This window comes from Convolutriloba macropyga, chromosome 3, assembly GCF_964194025.1.
Source record: "Convolutriloba macropyga chromosome 3, txConMacr16.3, whole genome shotgun sequence".
NCBI lineage: Eukaryota > Metazoa > Xenacoelomorpha > Acoela > Convolutidae > Convolutriloba > Convolutriloba macropyga.
Genome location: NC_134470.1, coordinates 9,259,755 through 9,277,483, shown reverse-complemented (window position 1 = coordinate 9,277,483; position 17,729 = coordinate 9,259,755). Strand labels below are relative to the sequence as shown.

The window sequence follows — 17,729 nt, the reverse complement described above, 5'->3', positions numbered from 1 at the left end:
GGTCTGTTGCATACGTCCTATATTCGAACTCGAAGTCCGGAGCTCGAATGTCTGGATCACGGAAGAAGGCGAGGAATTCCGGATCACGTGCCAGGCAAGCAGCAAGGGCGCGAGGATACAGATCAGCGTTACAGTGTGGTTGTAACGCAAGACGGTGATTGAAGATCTGTGTTTCCTCTTGTGATGACTGCCGGTTGTCTAGCTTATCGACCATCCAGTCCCTGTAGAGGAGGTTGAAAGTGTGCCCATAGGCACACTTCGTGGCGCCTCCTTCTACACATTGTAGAAATTCGATCGGGACGTGGACGGGGCGATCATTCTTGGCATAGAGTGGAGAAAAGATGAAGTAATTTTTGATAGGATCAAAATTACGGAGGGTGCCTTCACAATAGTTAGGTTGGATGATGTAACTCTAATTCATGTAGTAGGGTGAAGTAAGCTTTCTAGTAGCGTACTGAAGAGGCGAATTGGATATTTGGAATAGTGTGCTGAAAGTGATGTTGCACAAATAAGTAGTTGTGCATCGTGTGAAGCATCTTCACTCGATTTACTTTGTGGGTAGTCTTGTTTATATCCATCTGTGTGGGATCCAAAAAACCGAATTGCAAGTAAAAAGGATCGTATTTAGCATAGATTTTGTAGGGTGCAGTGTCGCGATTGAGGAAAGTATTGAGGTTGTCGTTTTGGCGCAAGTTCAAAGAAGCACTTAGAAAGATGCCGAAATCGTTCCGTGAAGCGAGGGTTTAGGGGAAAGTGTAGGCATTCTAGAGGTAAATCTTTATCCCGTCCTTCTTGAACATATTCGTTCTCCCATTGTCCAAGAGAACAGGAACTGGCTGTAGGCTTCAGTGTGTGTTGAGGCGGGGTGGAAGTGTATTTGATGCTCTTGGGCACATATATACCCTGTATGGTATTAATGCCGAGAGGGTTTGTAAATTCATGAAATTGGAAATTTGGTCCTTGTGACCGTTGTGGAATTACGTGTGTTGGTGCAAAAGGGTTAGGTCTCCCGAGAGAAGATGAGGGCTGTGGGCCTCGTGAAGGGCTTGCTTTGTGGCGGGCAGGAGACTGTGAAGCCTGTATTTGTGAGGAAAGAACGGGGTATATTTCGTGCGCTGTAGCTCGTGGACGCCTCCTAGGTGAGGGGTCGGTACACGGGTAGTTGTCCGTCGACGTTGGTCGATCGTAGAGGGTGGCTGAGGGAAAGTCTGTTGTGGCCTGAGAGGTGGTATGGTCGGGCCGTACCGCGGTGAGGGTACCGGTGGGCGTTGTGTGAGCGGTGTGGGTATTACTGGTGGTGGGTAAACCAGTGGCTGTGTAACGTGGTCGTTGTCCACGAATCCTACCAGAGTACGCCCAATTAAGAAAGACTGTTTCTGGTGTGGAGCGGCCAGACTGCTCCGCTGTGGCTACTTCATCAGCCCAAGAGGCTACTTCATCAGCTCTCGTAGGCTGGGGTGGTGGTTGTGATGTGGATACTGCTGTGTGTGCAGTAAAGACAACTGGAGGTGGCTGTGGCACCTGGCTGGTTCCCTGGAGGAGCAGCTCTTGTGACGAGCTTTGTGGTCCTGTAGGAACTGAGGGTGAGCTCGTGTCACTGTCTATGTACAGGTGAAGTTCACCTGAACTCGAGGAAGAGGTGGCTGGTGAAGGCAGTGGGTTCATCCGCACATAATTGGCCGTGTCCACAGACTGTGGCTTTAGGGAGGATTGCGCCATCGTGAAGAGGGCCGGTGTTTGCATTTCGCAAACTGGCTCGGGTACTGTGGGTGCCAGTACCAGTGGAGTGAGGGGTGAGGGCAGAATGTCATCAACCTCCAGCATGATGAGGTCGTATGCTGTAGGATCGACATTTGGAGGGATTGGTGAGCCTCCTTCTTTGGGGATGGGAACTGCAGTGGAGGTACTATAACAAAAAGAGTTTTAAAGGCGAGTACTTGGAAGATTAAGAAAAAGTTCTTCTGGAATTTCCTGATAGTCAGGATATTTGTCAATAGAGTCTCGTGAAAGAGAAATTCCACGTGAGCGTTTACGCTTATTAGTTTGAAAAGTGTGTAGGTGAAGAAATTGAAAATCTGGTTTCGTGCGAGAGTCAATTGGTGTTTCATAGCATTGATAAATAGAAGCTGGTAAAGTGGACGTGTGTGGTTGATTTGAATTATTGTGCACAGGAGAAGAGAATTTCTTTTTGAAATTTTCGAAATTTTTGTGTAACAAATTCAATTCTTGTTGTGAGTGTGGAGTGCAACTGTCAATTGAGTGTCTACGCCGTTTTTTAAGTGATGGTGGTTTATTTCATATGGAGCACGTGGAATATTGTTTGTGAAAATATTCCGAAAAATCCGGAGGTTATAATATTAGCCAAAGTGATATTGGGTCCTAAAAGTGATTTTAAATTGTAGGTGTTAAATGCACTACAAAACAGGCCGAATAGGCACTGTTAAAAAATAAAAAAATTCCATATTATGGCCTTTTCTTTTAATACGTACCAAGGATGTCAAAAGATTCTTATGATGGATTATTTTAAATAGTTGCCATTAATCAAGTCACGCCAATCAAGTCAGCAGAAGGTGAATTCTTTGCCTTTTTATAGAGTTTTCAAAGTAATCATTATATTCTGTGCGTAATTGTGAGAATTGTGCTTGTAATTGTGCTTGTTTTGCAAGATCTGCAAAATATACTGCTCGTACTACTTACAATTTTTCTGCTGCGTCATCGACTAATTGGTTAAATTTCATCTTATCTATTGACTTAGTGTAGTCGTGTTGACTGTATATTCCAAGTTGTTGCGCGGTTAAATAAGCGTGGGTGAAGCGGTTTTCAACTTCGTCAGGCGTGAAAGTTTTAACGGGGTTTCGCGCCTTAATTGGATAGGGTGTTAAGCGATATGTGTCATCGCCGTCTGCGTCGACTGAGATTTGTTGATCAAAATTTTCGGATTTACTCGGTGCTTAAATAGATCAGGGGAAACTCTTTCGGGTGACTTGGTCAACAAATTGTGATTTGTTTTATTAGTATATAGGAATACGTTCGAAGCATTGATTTTCTAATACACAAAGGAGTGATGAAACGATTTTACAATGAAAGAGTGAAATTACATTTTGACTTTTAAGTGTAACGAATGTGTGTCGCTGTCCTGTAATAATATAACCAACTAAAGGAAATTTCTGTCTTAGTAAAATGAAAGCGGTTTGTTTCAAATCGCGATCTAAGTCGCAGAGTTTTTTTTTTAAATATTCAAGCTTGTTTGATCCATTTCGAGTAAAATTCGACTGATCATGTAATCGAGTTTTGCATCAATTTGGACATTCGGGTTGACTGCACCAAACCAATTTTGTTTTCTGAATAACTCATATTTTTCTGATTTGTGGTATAATTGTGATTATTGTGGAATAACATATCCATCACGGATATTTGCTTTTGTGTAAGGTGTTAAAGAGGATGGTCCGTCAAGGACTGTCATGTGTGTGCCGTCAAAGTCGGGTGACGGTTTTCCCGAGTCAAAATTAAAACCTTCTTTGTATTGTATAAAAATGTCTTGACATCGAGTGGCAATATATTGGCGGTCTTCATTAAATTTATAGAGAGTTTTCGTGAGAACCTCAAAACGTGAAAGTGCAGATTCATCATAAAGGTGTTTTTGAAAACGACAAGAATACATGTGTGGCATGTGTTTGTTGCCAGAATTAGTTTCAGTTTTTTCAAGTGTTTCAATGAAGTATCTTTTTTGAAATTTAATCATAGGTGCGTGTGATCTTCCAACATCAAGAATACGACAGTGCTTTTTGGGTTCCCAAAATACTATGGCTTTCATAGCGTGTCATTTGGAGGACAGTGGCCTCATTATAAATCGCATTTAATGCGAACTGTACCATAGTACATGTGTTCTGAGGCAAAATTCAAAGGTGTGAGTGATGTTAGTTAATTGAAGTGACCATCCTAGTGTGTGGATGACATTATATTCGTGTTCTGAGTCTTTACCGGGACAGTTAGCCCAGAGGTTATCTGTGGCGTTAGAAATCCAACTATGATCTCGTGGATTATAGACCATGCTTCTGTGTGGGAAAGCGAAAGGTCTATAACGGTCAAGTCGAAAACGGCCTTGTTCTTCTTCTATATTTGCCTGCCAGCGAGGGTCATTTGAGGGAGATAGTGGTGTTTAAGTATGAGACCAACGCGTGCAAGTTCTCTACGAGCTGCAATATCTGTGGAAAAGAAGGCCGTTCCATATTGTTAACATACCAATAATTGTGATCAAACCAAAAACCTCCTTTGAGTGCGATTTTGTGAAAAAAAACTTTCCTTGTCGCTAAGTTTGGCTTGTATGACGTAAACGCGTACTTGTAGTGTTCGAATCTGTGAAAAGATTTGTACCTGGGCCGGGAGGATTTTAAAATCGGCCGGCTTGATCTTACGTTCGCCAATTTTATTGAGCTTATAATCATAATGTGTGACGACAAGATCTTGTATGCCTGTTTTGGGTGTGGAAATGTTGTGTTGGTCAACTTTATTTGGTTTTTTACTGGAAGTGGACATGAAAAGAATAAATTAAGCAATATGAAAATTAAATTTGTAGTGTATATGTGCAAGAAAGTCCAGAGTGTGGAATATAGAAGACAAAGTGTCCTGCAGTGTTTTTCGTGTTTCTATCAAATTTGTTGTGTTTTTCTTTACAAATAAAAGGTGACGGGTTAGTTTTAACTCTAAAGATAGGTAGTGCTGCAGCTTGTGGGTGAAAAATAAGTTCATCTTGTTCCACAACAATTTCAACAGAGAAAGTGATCTTTGACTGTTTTAATAATTCGTGAGCTCTTTGCTTTTGTACGGGTGTTATTTTTTATGATTTCGATATTCTTTGCTAAGCCCAATTGTGTAATTGTTCACCACTGTTATGGTCTCCAAAGAAGGAGGGTGGGGAAACAATAAATTTGGGATCTAATAATAGTGGTAGAGTTGGGTATGTTCGTGTCGTATCGGGTTGTTTCCCAAATTAGTGGTGAGAATGTTGATCAAGATCTGGTGTAGGTGAATTTGAGCTTAGAGTGATAATGGGTGGTGTACCCGGGAAGCTGAGTGGTAATGAGCTTTGAAATGAAGGTGATGAATTGACTATATTAAAAGAGTGGTTCCAGTGTGCTTGTGATAACAAGCGTTCAATATTTGTTATTGGTCCTTGTGGCGGATTAAAAGGATTATTCGCAATTTGTGATGCAGTAGGTGAAGAAAATTGAGAACTAATTGATTCAGGATTAGAAGTGTCAGAAAGAAGGCTTATATCATGTGTGGTGTCGTTAATAGTTGAAGCAGTGTGAATTGGCTGTGGCAATTCTGAACTACTAATTTTATCGGCTTTTGCAAAATTTGTTGGTTGAGTGGAGAGCTGTGGAGTGTTTGAGTAATTCAGGCTGTGATGCTCGTGGAGGAGCTGGTATAAGTGTAGGTGGAGGGAGTGTTTTATTTGGGAGAAAACCATTGTATGGTATTAAAGTTTGTGCGGTTATTTGTTGTTGCTGTTGTGCTTGCGTTTGGTGTATTTGCGTTTGACTTTGATGGGGGGATATAGGATTACCGATTGCGGGGTATAGGGGGGGGGGGGAGTGTCCATTAGGACGAGGTTTATCTGAAGATTTGGCAGTAGTAATGACTGAGTTTGGGTGTTCCTCAGTTTCTTGTGCTTGCGATTTTTTATTAAAAATTTAAAATGATGACTTTTTGGGAGTTGATTGTTTAGTTGCTTCGCTTTCTGAGCAACTAGGCGGTTCTGAGACGGGGGAACACTTGGGTTAGTGTTGGATTGTTGATTAGAGGACGCAATTGTTACAATAACGCAATAATAAATTTTCTAGTCAGTAGAGGTGGGGATAACAATTATTAAGAGATTTAAAGTAGGTACACTTACTCTGATTGTTTCGCAGTGTGATTCTGGTGGATTGACATTATGGAAATAGATGAGATCTAAAAAATCAGCAGAGAAAACTGTTAACAATTCAGCAATTGTATAAACTTTTCTTTCAAATGAAAAAATAAATTGTGCATACATGATTTCATTTGTTGTGCTGTTGTTGTTTGACAATTTGTTGGTATTGTTCATACAATCTTAGGAGTTCTTTAACATATTTTATATCATATGAGGCTGGGATAGCGTCGAGATTAACAGTGTAGACAATATCTGTATAAAGAATTTCAGAGAGGTTTGGTGTTGCATGTGATGGAAAAATTGGAAGATAGAAAAGAGCAATGTGTTCGATATTAAAGTCTCTAATATAAAAAACCCAATCACAACAAATGTGTGAATACGGGATGTGATCAAGGATCTAAAAGATATCTTGAAAACGGACTTGTTTAGGTTTAAAAATTTGAATATATCTGAATGTATCCGCGTAGGGTGTTCTTTTAAACAATACTTCTAGTCTGTGTTGAGAAGTTATGTGCATACCTGGTAAAGTTTCGCCGAGAAGAATTCTTTCAGTACTGTGAGACTGAAAGTTGCAATTTGAGTGCTGTTGTTGTTGCTTTCGTGAGCAGAATTTGAGCTTTCTGTGAGCTGTCTTCGAAGTCAAGTAAATTAGAAGTCAAAGGAGGCAAAGAACTGTACTGTCAGACATTTCTTTTTTTAGAGAGAAAAAAGTGAAAGATGAGATTTAGAACTTAGAAAAAGAGAGACTTTCCTAAGTTTAAAATTAGAAGATTGGAAAAGAGAAGTTTTAGGTAAGAGTTATTGAAGGTTGTTGAAAAAGAAGAGAGAAGAGAGAAGCAACTAAGTTTTGAGAACGGTGGACTGAAAAGTGATTTTAGACGGTATGATTTTTGCTGACCACTACTTTTTATTCGGGTACAAAAAAGATACCGAGTGATATCTTGGCAAATTAATGAGATTAGGGAATTGCTCCCGGAGCGAGCTGTGGGTTGGTTATAAACTTAATTTTTGGTTAATTTCCTTTTTGATGATTATCGTGTGGAATGGCCTGTAATTCCCTTCTTTTCATTTCCTGATGGAGTGGTTTTTGTGGTTCTGCTAGGGTAGCAGGTGAGGAGATAGTCCGTGTGCTTTGTTTACTGTGCTAAGGCGTTTAATTATTTTTCCCAGTGAAAGTAACTGTATTACGGGCGAGAGGGGTGAAAGAACTATCCTAATAATCCCTCTCGTATAACAGAACGAGCGAATTGTTTTTTCATTTAAGTTATGTTCAGTAGCTGTTTAGCGTGTTATGCTAAATTTTTTTCGGCTGTTTAAAGCGAGGAGAGTTATCTTGCTTGTATTCCAATAGTGAAGTGTGAATATTTTAAACATGCGTTGTTCGTGAAGCCGGTGTTTTTTATTGTGGTATAAAGACTCTATAGTCTTTTGTTGCTTGTCGTCGGAGACGATTGCTTCTTCTAGTGTAGTTTGCCGAACTATGTTCGGGTTTTTCAGACGGGTTACAAGGTAGTTGGTAGGAAGGTTATCTCTGGATGGTACATTTAGATTGCCTAGACTGAATGAGACAGACTTCGACTTGGTAAATGGTGGCTTTTTCGGAGTTTCAAATGTGAATTAACCGCCGAGAAGTTTTTCTCCATTTGTTCTTGAACGAAGAGTTCTTTGGGATAATATGGTACTATATTACTTCTATGACGAGTGATTTGCTTAACAGAAAAATTTTCTAGTTTATACGTAACTAATGTAGGAGTATCTATTTTTTTGTAAGGTCCAATTTTTTTTGGTTGGGTCTTTTTCTATACTCCGTTTTCTGTGGCTTTGTTTACAACTAAAACATAGGTATTTGTTTTGAGTGGTTGCGTATGAGTCTAAGACGGTAAGAAGAAATGTGTTTAATTTGAAATTACTGTTTTCGGTGTTTAGATCCCTGAATAAGGAACTCGTATTCTGAAAGTGCATAAATGATAGCTGAACATTCACGAAGAATGGTGGATAGTCTAAATTTTGTGGTTGAAAATAGACGAGAGTTTGCCGATACTAACTCCTTTTTTCCAAATTGATTTTTTTGGAGGAGGGAAGCTCCAATGTCGTAGTTGGAGGCATCGCAGAGGATATAAAATGTTTTTCTGAATTAGGGATTGCGAGGCGGAGTGTTCCGTCCGTAAGTTCTTTTTTAACTCTATCAAATGTTTGTTGTAATTCAGGAGTCCATTTAAAATCTGTTGTATCTCTGAGTTGGAGATAAAAAGGTCGAAGAATGACTTGTAGGTTGAATATATTTTTTGAAATAGGAGTGAGAAATCCGACATTATTTTGAATTTTTTTTTTTGGGTGGTTGTAGTTTTAAAAATCGGTCTATTTTTGATTTGAGTGCGTGTATTTGATTACTTTGAATTTGGTGTCCAAAAAATTTAACTGAACCTAAGAAAAAGAAAGATTTATCTGGAGCAGCTTTGAGGTTTTCATTCGCTAAAATAGTGTGGTATTGAGTAAGTGTTGGCAACATTGTGTCTGTTGTTGTATCTTTGATGAAAAAATCATTAAAACAAATAATTATTTTGTTTTTCTATTTAGTGGTTTAAAAAACTTCTCATAAAGGATTAGAAAGCTGCTGGGCCAATAGAAATACCATGAGATAGGCGTTTAAAACAATACTATTGTCCCGCAATCACAAAATTCGTGAGTCTTTGTGGTGGTTTATCAAGTGGCTTTTGGTTGTATGCGCTATTCATATCAGATATAGAGAGAATTGGTCGCTTAATCCGTGTTAATATAATCTGGGTTGGTTCTGTGGGCCAACTACGTAACTAATGTAGGAGTATCTATTATTTTGTAAGGTCCAATTTTTTTTGGTTGGATCTTTTTCGATACTCCGGTTTCTGTGGCTTTGTTCACAACTAAAACATAGGTATTTGTTTTGAGTGGTTGCGTATGAGTCTAAGACGGTAAGAAGAAATGTGTTTAATTGGCAATTACTGTTTTCAACGAGTCCATTAGACCACGGTGCATATGGCGTACGTGGTTTGAATTGTACATTATTTGTGCGACAGAAATGTCTGGATTCTCCGTTAATGTATTAATTTCCGTTATCTGTAACCAAAATATCTGGTATTCCAAATTTGACAATCCAATGGTCAAATAATAATGTGAGTGCGTGATTGGCATCAATTTTGGGTGAAGGGTGGAGTACAACATAATGTGTAAATGCGTCTACAATAACATAGACGTAAGAGTTCCCATCAGAAGACGGTGAGATTGGACCTTTTGTATTCATTGAAATACGGTGATTGAAGTATGGTGAAACTTCTAAGATTGGCTGTTGTGGTGCCATTAAGAGGTTTGGCATGAATTTGCTAGTTTGGCAATTCAAGCAATCTTGTGTAAGTATCGCTATCCATGTATCAATGTTCGGAACATAGTAATTTTTCGTGATTGTTGCGTGTGTTTCGTCACGACCAGGGTGTCCTGAAAGATCAAGAGAGTGTGCTTTGTAAAAGATGACTATGTGAAGAGAGAGTGGAAGACAAATTTTTGGTGACGTTGTTTCTTGTATGTAATACAAGAGATTATTGCTTTCATTAGTACTTAAATTTTGGAAACGTCTATAATAGTGTAGTAATCCTTTATTTGCTCGTATAGTTAGTGAAGGGGGTGGGGGAATTTTTGTAGTGTTTCCAAAGTAGAAAATGTCTGAAAACTGGGTCTTGTTGTTGTGTTTCATAAAGAAGCGTATCATTTATTTCAGTTTGTTCTTCATAGAAGTTATTATAGAGGGTTGGGGATTTTGGTATAAAGTCATCCATTGCTGGGAGTGAAAATTTCATACTATTTAATAACTCGGCATAATTTGCGTCGTGATTAAATTGTGTGAAATTTTCTGTTTTATTTGTGTTTAGTGTAACATCCGTGTGTTGTATGATAGGATAAAATTCTGGCAGTGAGTAGTTATTTTTAATTTGTTGTAGTTTTTGTTGGTGCATATTCTCTAAAAGCTGTGCTTTAGTTTTAAATTCCTAATATGAAACTGGGCGGTAGAGATCATTTTCTAATTGTACTTTGAAAAAGTTATCCTTAATCTGTAAATAGATTATAAATTTTGGTGATTCTACATGAGTGTCTGTAGATATTGAAATAATCTATTCTTTTGACACAGCGTAGTGACACTGTATAGGTTGTGTAATTTGATTGTGTGTCATAAAGAATTTAATCGAACCGGGTCTTTCTACTGTACGGAGACGGTGTTCGTCTAGTGTTGTAGTCGTTAGTGAGCGACTCAGTAGATCGGGAAGTGAAAAATTTTTTCCCTCCGTCCAAACTATGTGTAAGTTTGGAAGTTTCATTAAAATTAATTGAAATTTGTAAACGCTGTGGTTTGGTTTATTGTTTTGTGTGAATAAAAATAAAATTGTTTTATGGTCAGTGTATAATATTATTGGGTGTTTAGATCCCTGAATAAGAAACTCGTATTCTGAAAGTGCATAAATGATAGCTGAACATTCACGAAGAATGGTGGATAGTCTAAATTCTGTGGTTGAAAATAGACGAGAGTTTGCCGATACTAACTCCTTTTTCCAAAATTGATTTTTTTGGAGGAGGGCAGCTTCAATGTCGTAGTTGGAGAAATCGCAGAGGATATAAAAAGGTTTTTCTGAATTAGGGATTGCGAGGCGGAGTGTTCCGTCCGTATGTTCTTTTTTTACTCTATCAAATGTTTGTTGTAATTCAGGAGTCCATTTAAAATCTTTTGTATCTCTGAGTTGGAGATGAAAAGGTCGAAGAATGACTTGTAGTTTGTATTTATATTTTGAAATAAAAGTGAGAAATCCGACATAATTTTGAATTTCTTTTTTTTGGGTGGTTGTAGTTTTAAAAATCCGTCTATTTTTGATTTGAGTGCGTGTATGTGGTTACTTTGAATTTGGTGTCCAAAAAATTTAACTGAACCTAAGAAAAAGAAAGATTTATCTGGAGCAGCTTTGAGGTTTTCATTCGCTAAAATAGTGTGGTATTGAGTAAGTGTTGCCAACATTGTGTCTGTTGTTGTATCTTGGACGAAAAAATCATGAAAACAAATAATTATTTTGTTTTTCAATTTAGTGGTTTAAAAATACTTCTCATAAAGGTTTAGAAAGCTGCTGGGCCAATAGAAATACCATAAGATAGGCGTTTAAAACAATACTATTGTCCCGCAATCACAAAATTCGTGAGTCTTTGTGGTGGTTTATCAAGTGGCATTTGGTTGTATGCGCTATTTATATCAGCTATAGAGAAAATTGGTCGCTTAATCCGTGTTAATATAATCTGGGTTGGTTCTGTGGGCCAACTACATTTTGTTTCGTCAATCATTGTGTTAAATTGACGAGCGTCTAGGACAATTTTCAGTGATTCTCCTTTTTAAGGATGATTACTGGGTTAATAAATGTGTTGCCGTTGGTTAAAGAGTCTGGATTTACGGGTGCTATGATGTCAAAATGTTTTAAGATGTCGATTTAGTGTTGTACTCTATCTTGTTATTGAAGTGGAATACGAGTAGCTCGTTGCTTTTTAAAGAGAGCTGTTGCTTTTAGGGGAAGGTTTAGTTTTACCTTAATTTTGCCAACATCGAATTTAGAGGTTGCGTAACATTTTTTAAATTGTGTAAGGAGTTGTGCTAATTTTTCAAACTGTGTTTGTTAGCTTTGTGTGTTCAAAATTAAACATGGTGCGAAATTCTTTATCTGATTCAGTGAATTTTGAGACATCAAAATGTTTGGTAAATTTTTTCTGCTGTGATTTATATTTGCGTTCTTGTTGCTTACTAAGATTTAAGCAATAGAGTCTTTTTAAGTGTTTCTGATCTACTTTGTGTGGGGTAATTCAAAGTATAAGCATCCATGATTTCTGTGAGTTCATTTATGCGATATTTTCTGGTTTGATAGTCGTTAAGTGAAACATCTTGTTGTGCATATCCAATTATTCCTTTTACGATTTTTAGTGGGCTATTGGAAGGATTTTGTATTAATATTTGGATAAATGACTGATAAGGATATTCGAGATTAATTATATCCATTATAGAGAAAAACATGTTTTTGCGCAGTGGTATGAATGAAAAATCAGATGCATGGAGGATAGTACCACTGGCATTTTTTTTCTTACATTCATATGCGGTTAAAGAATAAGTTAAAATTCCGTGTTCAGAGGGTGTAAAGTATATTGAGTGATCTCCAATTACTGGAAATCATCGTGAATAATACGGGGGTGGTTTAATTGATGGATCGTAAAATTTTAGTGATTTTATATCATTATTATCTTTGATCTCGAGTGTATGAGAAGAAAATTTTATTGAATCTACGTATTTTTCTAGGAAAGTTGTACCTAGAATATTAAATTTTGTGTTTGATACATGAAAAGTGAGTGTAAACGAAGTGTTTTTGAGATTTCGACTCTCAGTTACGTCTGGGTAGAGTGTAAGTTTTTTTGTACCTATTGACTCTAATTTAGAATTATTTGCTGCTGAGATAACAAATGTTGATGCTTTTAGCTGCAATTTAAGATATTCTTTGATTTCATTCCAAGTGTCACTATTTAATGGTTTTAAGTGTTGCACCAGAGTCGAGTAGAAAATCTATTTCTAGATGCGGTGGGGAAATTGTTTTTTATGGTCAGGTGTTTGTTGTGTATATATTGTAAGTGGTAGTACCCATATGTTGTTTTTACAGGAGGTAGACAGAATGTCTTCTTCTGTGAGAGTTTTACATTCCACTTGGCAATTGAAATATTCATCTTGTGTGTCTTGGGTTAATTTCAAAAGTAAATCATTAAATTGCTGTTCGAGGAGTGTTTCCTCGGAGACGTTTATGGTGTCTGTATTTTCAGTGTTTGACGCAGTGTTATCTGATTGTTCTGGATCTAGCAATGAATTAATGTAATTTCTCACATTACCGAGTCTATTTTGTGAGAACGGTCGTCGTGAGCGATTTCCGTCCCGATTGTAGTGAGGTGATTGTGGTCAGGAATTATGTTGAGAATTAGTTTGAAAATTTGGTCTTGGGTATGGTGAACCGTTTCTACTCGGTAGTTTAAAATTGCAGTTCTCATAATAGGGTTTTGAGTTATTTTCTGAGAATTTATTTTGGCTTCTGTGTCTTGAATGATTTCGATGTTCTCTGCCATTGCTGCGAGAGCGATGTGAAAATGGTAGTGGTCTACCTGTCATATTATTCGATGTGACTTGTCTGTTGGGAAGATTTTGGTTACCTTTCATTGCTTGATTGAAAGTTTGTTTTTGGAAATTATGTTTATCAAGAGGTTTTATATATCGTTTTTCAGGGCGCGCAGAAATACTATGTCCTGAGCTTGAACACTTTTTGCAAAATTTTAGGAAGAGTGGTTTTCCTTTTGAGTTTGGATCATTTGAGTACTTGTGTCGTACTACATTTATTCCCTGAGAAATATCTTGTTCCATTGCGTATATATCATCTACTGTGAGATTGTCTGTTTCAATGGAGAGATTATTATTTAAGGGTGAAAGAGTGGAATTTGTATTTAATTTGTGTCGATCAATATGCATTCTTGTAATATCTTCTTGGAGTATTTTTTCGACAAGTTTTGCAAATGGAAGTTGTGGTTCCAATGCGGTTGATTTTTTATTTGCAATCTTTTTAAGTGCTATTCTAGTTAGTTCTGGGTCAAGTGCTTCGACGAGTGCGTCATTCATTTGTGCATTTCGCATATCTGGGGCATTGTTAACATATGCTTTTCGAGCCATTTGTTCTATTCTTAGTGCTAGCGTTTTAATTTGTTCACCAGAAGCACGATTTATGCTTTTTAGCAATAATTTCGCTTGTCTTTGCGATTATTGGTTATCAGATGTTTTCTGAAATTCAAGGCAAAAGGCTTGCCAATTCTTTTTAATATCTAATGGAGGATGTGAATATCGTTGTAGTAATGGTTCTATTAGGGCCGCTTTCAATCATGGCAATTCGTTTCAAGATCCAGGCTTCATGAAATGGTGAGTCAGTTGGCTCTGGTCCTGCTGTCATTACCATATTTGCTGTGATAGCATTTAGAAAATCTTCTGTTGTATAGGTAGGATCAGCATCGTCAAACGGTCTTAAAGACCGTTGCATTGGTACCGAGCCGCCTAGATAGGGATACATCATCTGTGTATTCTTAAGGACTACAGGTGATGGCGTTTGTGTAGACATCGCTTGTAAATAATAAGGAGTCGGTGCAATTTTATTATGTGTACTTTGTGAATTTAGTTGTCTAACAATATTTACTAATTGTTGTGGGGGGATTTGAATGTTTTGATTAGTCCCCTGTGTGGGTTGGGTTGAGTTATTAAGAATAATTGGTTCAGTATTGAATTTTACGGAATTTTGTCTGTGTAGACGTGGTAAAGGTGTGTCTACATTCAGTAATATTGGTATAGTTGTATTTAATGTATTTGAACTTTGTGTCAATTCAGTCGAGTTCACAGGTTCTCTGCGTTGGTGATTTTGGTAAATATGCATGCTCTCAGCGGTATTAGTAGTAGAATTATTATTATTATTTTTATTATTGTTATTCTGGTTTTTATTTTGATCATTTTCTCCAAGATCAATTAATGTTTTTACCGTGTGTAATGAAAAGATTGTTCCATCATCCAGCAATGTTGAATTGAAATCAATTTCAGTAGTTTCATTCATGCGGTTTTCCGATTGTTGAGAGTGGATTATTGTATCCATATTTTCAATGGGTGAAACTTCCAGAGAAGTATTTGCGTTCTCTGTAATATTTGTACAAGTAAATTGTTGTGTTTCCGCATTATAGTTTCTAATTTCTGTTTTTTAGTGGTTAATGGATAATTTTTGAATGGTTTCGGATGGTATTTCCGTAATGTTTATAAAACTTTGTGGAAACCAATTTTGGTCATATATATAGTGCAGTGTTTCTGGTAATTTAGTTATTAATCTGTGTATACACCAAGACAGGAGTATGAGAGAATAAAAAATCTCTTCTTCATTAAGTCTGCATCTGTGACAGAGCTTATATATATATATATATATATATATATATATATCTTCAGAAGTTGAGTGAATCCTTCTATTTCCTGTCGAGCGATTTTGTGTACGCTTTCTTTTGGAGAGTGTGAAGCATTGGCATTAAGTGTAGGTGCAAGGCGCTTAAGAAATTCGAAAGAAGATTTTCGAACGATCCCTTCTCTATCCGAGGGTTGTATTTCGGACCATATTCCGTTAAGGAGTTCAAATAGTGTGTCTGATAATGGGTGAAATAAAGTATCGTATATTAACGAGATATAATTATTTGTGAGTGGATCACAAACGAAAAGAACTGAACCTTTTGTGAGTTGAGTTCCGTAAATTTCAACTAAATATGAAAGAAAGGCGGTTCATGAAACCTGTGATGCCTTTTCTGGCAAAGAGAGGTGAGGTCGTTGTCCTATTGCAAAATAGTGATATTTAAGCTGTTTTGCTGTATTGAAGAGTATATTCAACTCATCTTGGTGTTGATAGTGTTTAACTTCAAAGGGTAGAATTTCTCGTGTTAAACGCTTGTTTTGTTGTTTAAGAACAGCTAGTTGTAATTCGTCCGAGTGCGTCGGTACGTGGGAAGAGGTTTGATCAATGTGATGATCCATTCTGGTTATTTCTTTGTTTAAATCTTAGTAGTTTTTGTTTTGTTGGGGCTGTGTTCCCCTTTTTTTTAATTTTTAAATAAATATAGAGTAAAAAGCTATGTAGTCTAGTTTTAAGTTTCTTTCTCAAAAAAGAAAACGGTTTTTTGTGTGAGTTCTTTTTACTGTTAGAGTTTGTTAACTCACTGGTCGCACCAGCTAAGGCTGACCCGATGTGGGCTCCTTTTACAGCCCTAAAGTATAAAGAGCTAGGGCTACTTATTTCTGCGCTCGAAGTAGACTTACCTATATCTCTAAGACTAACCGACTCTGTAACACACTGAGAGTAAACTTCTATTATTACGGTGGTTAAGACTTATAGCACTGGAGTCAATGATATTCAAATGGTGTATCTAACTAAAGGACTGACTGGAGTTAGTTCAGTTCTCTCTATATAAAAGAGAATAGTGTCTTCTCAGTATCTGATTGGTTGGAGGTATACATTCAGTATTTCCACTGCTACAATGGCAGAAAAAAATTGTCTTTAACAAGCTGAAAAAAGGAAACTATTTCCAGCAATCAACCTTGTATAAACGGCGGTTTTGCACAGGACAATTTGCTCCAATATCTCAGTTTTGGCCAGACTCAATTCACCTCTAACACTCTTCATTTAGATTTCTTCATTCTCGATATGAAATGGAAACACAAACAACAACTGGTAATAAGCTGCACACATTTTGAGCACGTTTTACCGACTTTCGGTTATATATTTATAGGCGCTTCGTTTGAGAAGTTCTTAAAGGTCAGCTCGGAAAATTCCAACGCTCTTATCGAGTATTTTGCTGAACATTTGTCTGGTCACGCGTACAACTATTTACCAAGCGGAAGTTTGAACAAATTGCTGATCAATAAACGAGTTTTTCAGCGAATCGGAGAACGAATTGACGAAATTAACACCCGATTTGATGTTCATGTTAGCAGTACCGTTTCTATGAATAAAACTTACACACAGTTTAATATAGCGTGGCTTTCGGGCGATTATTTGCTGGTCAAAGAGTATAAAATTGCAACTTTGGAGAAAACTTGGAGTGTTTGTCGTAACTGCGGTGCTTTCGGCAGAACGATTCATCGCCTTTTTCGATTCGGATGCTGAAATGATTGTGAATAAGATAATGAGAGAACAAAAGAGTGAAAAATTGAAGTTTTATGTCTTATTACTCATCTCAAATTGTGAGCATATGATTAATATATACAAAGAAATCTCAACTTTAAGTCTTTCTAATTAGAGCCCCACGATACTATTAAAAGCCATTGAAACTAAACCCCCCCCCTAATTGTTCCGACCCACTTTAGGGGATAAGGAACTATATGCTAGAATGTTTTTTTTGTTCAGTCAATTTTGGCCTATTGATCTAATCATCGTAGAGTTGTGTGTGGTATCATTAGAAGGCCCGTCCGGCGTACAATATGGAATTAAAAAGATTTTTTGATTTTTCGCCTTTTTCATGGAGGTATCGAGGGTTTGTGAATAGTAGACGATATTCCGTTATTTGATTTTTTGATCTTTCTGGGGCCGTAAATGCCACCTTTTTCAAAATTCAGACTTTTTTTCGTCAGAAATGCGACCAAATTTGCATTTTAACCCCGTTTCTTTAAATTTGCTGGAGGTGGACACCTTAAAATTTTCTTAAAGAGAATTATTTGTTCTCCTGCTGGCACTAAGAGTCCTCTGAAATTTTAATTTTGAAGTTTTTTGCGAATTTAAACTCGATAATTATACAAAATGCATTATTTATATTGTTATACTGAAAAATTTTGTAAAAAAAATCTAATTAGAAACCATTTGAACGATTGAATTTTTTTTGTGGCCGCGCAGAAATATCAGGGCTAATATTGATCTCACCATGGATCCTTACGTAGAAAAAAATTTGATTTTAATGGGGCGCAAATTTTTTAAAAAAATCCGCTTTTTTTAACGTAAATTACTGACATTTTCAAAATCATGGCTCAATTATTGACAGATGTTATTTACGAAAACGGAGGCCCTATGCGCATATATTATGTTTTTGGAGTTAAGCTCATTGCTTTTATGGCTCTGACTAATTGTTTCAAAAAGTTTTATGGAGTTCATATGTTTTGTTTTACATTTGTTATACATTTCTTGTCCAATTACTAAGTCTCCCTAACCAAAGATCCAATTAGTTTTTTAAG

General features: G+C 37.0%; 1 protein-coding gene across 10 annotated transcripts in view; it reads left to right on the top strand.

Annotated features, from left to right (window-relative positions):
• The window catches only part of LOC142335911 (cGMP-dependent protein kinase 1-like), a 217,200-nt gene that overhangs the window by 36,985 nt on the left and 162,486 nt on the right, over positions 1–17,729 (top strand). The window contains exon 1 of one of the 10 annotated variants that reach the window (XM_075384289.1): positions 16,224–16,236. The exons of the other annotated variants lie outside the window; for them this stretch is intronic. The gene's annotated coding sequence lies outside the window, so the exon portion shown is untranslated. Of the gene's footprint in view, positions 1–16,223; positions 16,237–17,729 lie in introns of those variants that run through there. 10 annotated transcript variants of the gene reach the window in all.